Source organism: Bacillus rossius, unplaced genomic scaffold, assembly GCF_032445375.1.
Source record: "Bacillus rossius redtenbacheri isolate Brsri unplaced genomic scaffold, Brsri_v3 Brsri_v3_scf839, whole genome shotgun sequence".
NCBI classification, from domain to species: Eukaryota; Metazoa; Arthropoda; class Insecta; order Phasmatodea; family Bacillidae; genus Bacillus; species Bacillus rossius.
In genome coordinates, this window is record NW_026963073.1 from 8,775 (window position 1) to 15,000 (window position 6,226).

At 50.0% G+C, this 6,226-nt stretch overlaps 1 non-coding gene across 1 annotated transcript in view; it reads left to right on the forward strand.

The window, feature by feature from the left end:
• Positions 1 to 5,770: 5,770 nt before the first annotated feature.
• The window catches only part of LOC134545696 (small subunit ribosomal RNA), a 1,989-nt gene continuing 1,533 nt past the window's right edge, over positions 5,771 to 6,226 (forward strand). The window contains exon 1 of the ribosomal RNA XR_010078718.1: positions 5,771 to 6,226. This exon is cut by the window's right edge and continues 1,533 nt beyond it. This is a non-coding gene — a ribosomal RNA (small subunit ribosomal RNA).

Below are 6,226 nucleotides of genomic sequence, written 5' to 3' on the forward strand. Positions count from 1 at the left end.
AAAATTTCGAGCAGGGGCCGGAGAAATTCTCCCGGCGACCGAGGCCTCCGCGGCCGGGAGAACTTCGGCGCTCGGGCTCTGCGTGTACCCACCGCAAGGCCTATTTTGGGTTTTATAGGGGGTAGTGGTGTCTCTGGAGGGAAAAAATACACGGTAAATATTGCAGCCAGAGCCTATGGCAATCTGTTGGCGACCGAGGCCTCCACACCCCGGCAAATTTTCGGCTCTCGGACTGTGTGTATTCCACTGGAGACAGGCCTGCGGGACTCTGTAATATATTGAGCCGGGAGCCAGAAAATTCTGGCGGCGACCGAGGCCTCCGCGGCCGAGGAAAAGGTCATTGGTAAAATTACATGTTAAATTAACATGTGTATTAACACAGGCTGGGAGAAGCAGGCATTCTGGACTTAGAAAAATTTCGAGCAGGGGCCCGAGAAATTCTCCCGGCTACGAGGCCTCCGCGGCCGGGAGAACTCTCGGCGCTCGGGCTCCGCGTCTACACATGGGGAGCGGGCAGCCAGAAAATTCTGGCGGCGACCGAGGCCTCCGCGGCCGAGGAAATGGTCCTTGGTGATTTTACATGTTAAATTAACATGTGTATTAACACAGGCTGGGAGAAGCAAGCCTGCGGGTCGCTGCAATATATTGAGCGGGGAGCCAGAAATTTCTGGCGGCGACCGAGGCCTCCGCGGCCGGGGAAATAATCCTCGGTAATTTTACATGTTAAATTAACATGTGTATTAACACAGGCTTGGAGAAGCAAGCATGCGGGACTCTGCAATATATTGAGCAGGGAGCCAGAAAATTCTGGCTGCGACCGAGGCCTCTGCGGCCGAGGAAGATGGTCATTGGTAATTTTACATGTTAAATTAACATGTGTTTTAACACAGGCTGGGAGATGCAGGCATTCTGGACTTAGAAAAATTTCGAGCAGGGGCCAGGGAAATTCTCCCTGCGACCGAGGCCTCCGCGGCCGGGAGAACTCTCGAAAACCACCTCGTTCGTGGTTGTTTGTCGTGCGGGGCGAATCGGGAAATCTAGCAAATAGCTGAAGACATTCTCCCGGCGATGGAGGTCTCGGCGGCCGGGAAAAACGCCCGCGCTCGGGCGTTGCGCGCCCCCTTGGCAAGGCCCATTTTGCGTTATATAGGGGGTAGTGGTGTCACGAGGGGAAAAAATTAACATGTTAAATACTGCTCCCAGGCAATTGTAAAATGTCTCGGCGACGGAAGGCACCACTACCCGGCATATTTACGCCCCTCGGACTCCGTGCGCCAGCCTGTAATAGCGAATCGGGACTTAGAAAAAAAATTCGAGCAGGGAGCCAGAACATTTTCCCGGCGATCGAGGCCTCCGCGGCCGAGGAATTTGTCATTGGTGATTTTGCATGTTAAATTAACATGTGTATTAACACAGGCTTGGAGAAGCAAGCCTGCGGGACTCTGCAATACATTGAGCGGGCAGCCAGAAAATTCTGGCGGCGACCGAGGCCTCCGCGGCCGGGGAAATAATCCTCTGTAATTTTACATGTTAAATTAACATGTGTATTAACACAGGCTTGGAGAAGCAAGCCTGCGGGACTCTGCAATACATTGAGCGGGGAGCCAGAAATTTCTGGCGGCGACCGAGGCCTCTGCGGCCGGGATAATAATCCTTGGTAATTTTACATGTTAAATTAACATGTGTATTAACACAGGCTGGGAGAACTAGGCATTCTGGACTTTGAAAAATTTCGAGCAGGGGCCGGAGAAATTCTCCCGGCGACCGAGGCCTCCGCGGCCGGGAGAACTCTCGGCGCTCGGGCTCCGCGTCTACCCATGGGGAGCGGGCAGCCAGAAAATTCTGGCGGCGACCGAGGCCTCCGCGGCCGAGGAAAAGGTCATTGGTAATATTACATGTTAAATTAACATGTGTATTAACACATGCTGGGAGAAGCAGGCATTCTGGACTTTGAAAAATTTCGAGCAGGGGCCGGAGAAATTCTCCCGGCGACCGAGGCCTCCGCGGCCGGGAGAACTCTCGGCGCTTGGGCAGCGCGTCTACCCATGGGGAGCGGGCAGCCAGAAAATTCTGGCGGTGACCGAGGCCTCCGCGGCCGAGGAAATGGTCCTTGGTGATTTTACATGTTAAATTAACATGTGTATTAACACAGGCTGGGAGAAGCAGGCATTCTGGACTTAGAAAAATTTCGAGCAGGGGCCGTTGAAATTCTCCCGGCGACCGAGGCCTCCGCGGCCGGGAGAACTCTCGGCGCTCGGGCTCCGCGTGTACACGCGTCAAGGCCCATTTTGGGTTATATAGGGTGTAGTGGTGTCTCTGGAGGGAAAAAATACACGGTAAATATTGCAGCCAGAGCCTATGGCAATCTGTTGGCGACCGAGGCCTCCACACCCCGGCAAATTTTCGGCTCTCGGACTGTGTGTATTCCACTGGAGACAGGCCTGCGGGACTGTGCAGTATATTGAGCGGGGAGCCAGGAAAATCTCCCGGCGACCGAGGCCTCCGCGGCCGAGGAAATGGTAATTGGTGGTTTTGCATGTAAAATTAACATGTGTATTAACACAAGCTGGGATGAGAGGAATTTGGCGGCGACCGAGGCCTCCTCACCCCGGCAAAATATCAGCTACCGGGCTCTGCATATTCCTACAGAAGCAGGCCTGCAGGACTCTGCAATATATTGAGCGGGAACCAGAAAATTCTGGCGGCGACCGAGGCCTCCGCGGCCGAGGAAAATTGTCATTGGTGGTTTGCATGTAAAATTAACATGTGTATTAACACAAGCTGTGACCAGAGGAATTTGGCGGCGACCGGGGCCTCCACACCCCGGCAAAATATCAGCTACCGGGCTCTGCTTATTCACATTCAAGCAGGCATTAGGGACTCTGAAAAGTTTCGGGCGGGGAGCCAGAAAATTCTCCCGGCCACAGAGCCCTCCCTCCCGAGAGTCTGTGTAAATGCCTGTTATACAGGCCCCATGAATTCCAGCCTTATAGGTTATTTTAAGTCTCCGTTCGTGGTTGTTCGTAAACAACTGCGATTCGGGATTTTGACCTATTTCCTATGATCATGTTCCCGGAAGTTAGCCAGCCTCTTTCAGTCAAAATCTCATATTTTGGGTACCTTTGTGAACCCATCGATAGGCCCATTTTGGGTATATTAGGGGGACATGCAATCGGGAAAAATTGGAATTATTTGCAATATGGAAAGAATATGTACATAAATGAAAAGGGAGTCCCCCCGAGTTTTCTCGCCCTATATATATTGCAAAAATATCCAATTAATTATTGTGGAACCTGTAGCACCTTTCTATGAAGCAGAATTAACATTACAGAACGGTTTGAATGCTACCACCTCAGTTTCTCTACAATGCATTGGATTTCAAAGAGGTGAATTACTGTGGATGGTACTGTTGTATGGCTAACAAATCGTCTGGGAAACAATGCAGAATTAAATTAAGAAGGTTGTATGTTTTCTGTTACATGGTGGAGGTGCCCTCTAGTACACAGTAAAATGTTTTGTGGACTGCAGCTCCTTGAGGAATTAATTCAGTATGGGTCTTGTAGTGGTCTGAAAGTGGATGATGAAAAAGAATGTATAATGGTATTCAGAGCACCTCGCGGTGAAGCGGACATGCTACCTCAAAATGCTTGATTGATTCATGCCCAGTTCCCCCAAGAAGCGGTACATTGAAAAAATTGATTTACTTTGTGGATGATACTAGCAAATACTATCCGCTGGGGGAAGTAAGCAGAAATTTGGTGGTCGTATGTTTGTTACATGGTAGAGGTGCTTTCTAGTACACAATGAAATGCTTGGTGTACCGCTGCTCCTTGAAGAATTAATTCCATATGGGTCTAGCCGTGGTCTTAACTGTGAACACGAAGAACTATCTAAAGTGGCCTATCTGTCTGAACTGCAATACACAAGCTGCGAGCCAATGCTATACCTTTCTCAGGTAACGAGCTCTTGTGCGGCGATTCGATTGGATGCGAAATGGTGGGGAACGCGTGTCCGGTCGTCTTAACCAAGTAATGGTTCCCCTCTGTTAACAATGAAATGTTTGATGGATCGCAGCTCCCTGAGAGACAAGTTTCAAAGGGGTTAGTCGCGGTCTTCAATCCTGGCCAAGGTGCAGTCACCATCTATAAGAGATACCTGCTTTACTGAAGGGTAGCAAGAGTTCCCTTGCCCGCATGTTGCTCCGTGGGGGTATATCAGTATAAAGGTAGAAGAAGCCATGATCGGAGCTTCGGTGGATGAGATTGGCGGAGAAGACATGTTCTTGTCTATCTGGTAGATCAGGGGGGTGGCAGCTGATCCGGAGAAAGCAAGCGGACTCCCGATGTTCCGTCGACTCCCAATGTACACTTGAAACATGCACATTTGGGTGGCGAGGGGGCGTTGTGGCCATCCGAAAACATGTCTTCATCTCTCTTATTGGTGGACCGCTGCTCCTTGAAGAATTAATTCCATATGGGTCTAGTCTTGGTGATAACTGTGAACACTAAGAACTATCTAAAGTGGCCTATCTGTCTGAACTGCAATACACTAGCTGCGAGCCAATGCTATACCTTTCTTAGGTAACGAGCTCTTGTGCGGCAATTCGATTGGATGCGAAATGGTGGGGAACGCGTGTCCTATCGTCTTAACCAAGTAATGGTTCCCCTCTGTTAACAATGAAATGTTTGATGGATCGCAGCTCCCTGAGAGACAAGTTTCAAAGGGGTTAGTCGCGGTCTTCAATCCTGGCCAAGGTGCAGTCACCATCTATAAGAGATACCTGCTTTACTGAAGGGTAGCAAGAGTTCCCTTGCCCGCATGTTGCTCCGTGGGGGTATATCAGTATAAAGGTAGAAGAAGCCATGATCGGAGCTTCGGTGGATGAGATTGGTGGAGAAGACATGTTCTTGTCTATCTGGTAGATCAGGGGGGTGGCAGCTGATCCGGAGAAAGCAAGCGGACTCCCGATGTTCCGTCGACTCCCAATGTACACTTAAAACATGCACATTTGGGTGGCGAGGGGGCGTTGTGGCCATCCGAAAACATGTCTTCATCTCTCTTATTGGTGGACCGCTGCTCCTTGAAGAATTAAATCCATATGGGTCTAGTCTTGGTGATAACTGTGAACACTAAGAACTATCTAAAGTGGCCTATCTGTCTGAACTGCAATACACTAGCTGCGAGCCAATGCTATACCTTTCTCAGGTAACGAGCTCTTGTGCGGCAATTCGATTGGATGCGAAATGGTGGGGAACGCGTGTCCTATCGTCTTAACCAAGTAATGGTTCCCCTCTGTTAACAATGAAATGTTTGATGGATCGCAGCTCCCTGAGAGACAAGTTTCAAAGGGGTTAGTCGCGGTCTTCAGCCCTGGCCAAAGGTGTTTAGAAATGAATACTTTTCGGACCAGTGGGCAAATTAGTTCACAGCGAGCCCACGGGCCAACGGTCTGCTCCCGCAGTGGGCCGCGCCCGAATGTGGGCACCGATCATATAATTTGAAATCCACTCGCCAAGTACCATGCGAGTTTCTAAGAGCGCGATATATTCGCCAGTGAAAGCCTTGGAAGTTTGGCCTCGCCTACTCCCTAGGAAAATTAATTAGAGATGGAAGGAAAGACTTTGCAATTGCAAAGCGGGTGTCGATATTGGGAAGTCGCCCCCGTACTTGTTGATACAGAAGGAAAAAAAAATGTACATCATAAGATTCGGACCCGGTGCTCTGCGGACCCGGGAGGTTCCTCCGAACGAAAAAAAAAGCTGCTAGCAGCTCCCTGGTTGATCCTGCCAGTAGTCATATGCTTGTCTCAAAGATTAAGCCATGCATGTCTAAGTGCAAGCCAAAATAAGGTGAAACCGCGAATGGCTCATTAAATCAGTTATGGTTCCTTAGATCGTACCACATGACTTGGATAACTGTGGTAATTCTAGAGCTAATACATGCTGAACTGAGTCCCGACCAGAAATGGGAGGGATGCTTTTATTAGATCAAAACCAATCGGCGTGGCTCGTCTGCGTCCGTTTGCTTTGGTGACTCTGGATAACTTTGTGCTGATCGCACGGTCTCCGTACCGGCGACGCATCTTTCAAATGTCTGCCTTATCAACTGTCGATGGTAGGTTCTGCGCCTACCATGGTTGTAACGGGTAACGGGGAATCAGGGTTCGATTCCGGAGAGGGAGCCTGAGAAACGGCTACCACATCCAAGGAAGGCAGCAGGCGCGCAA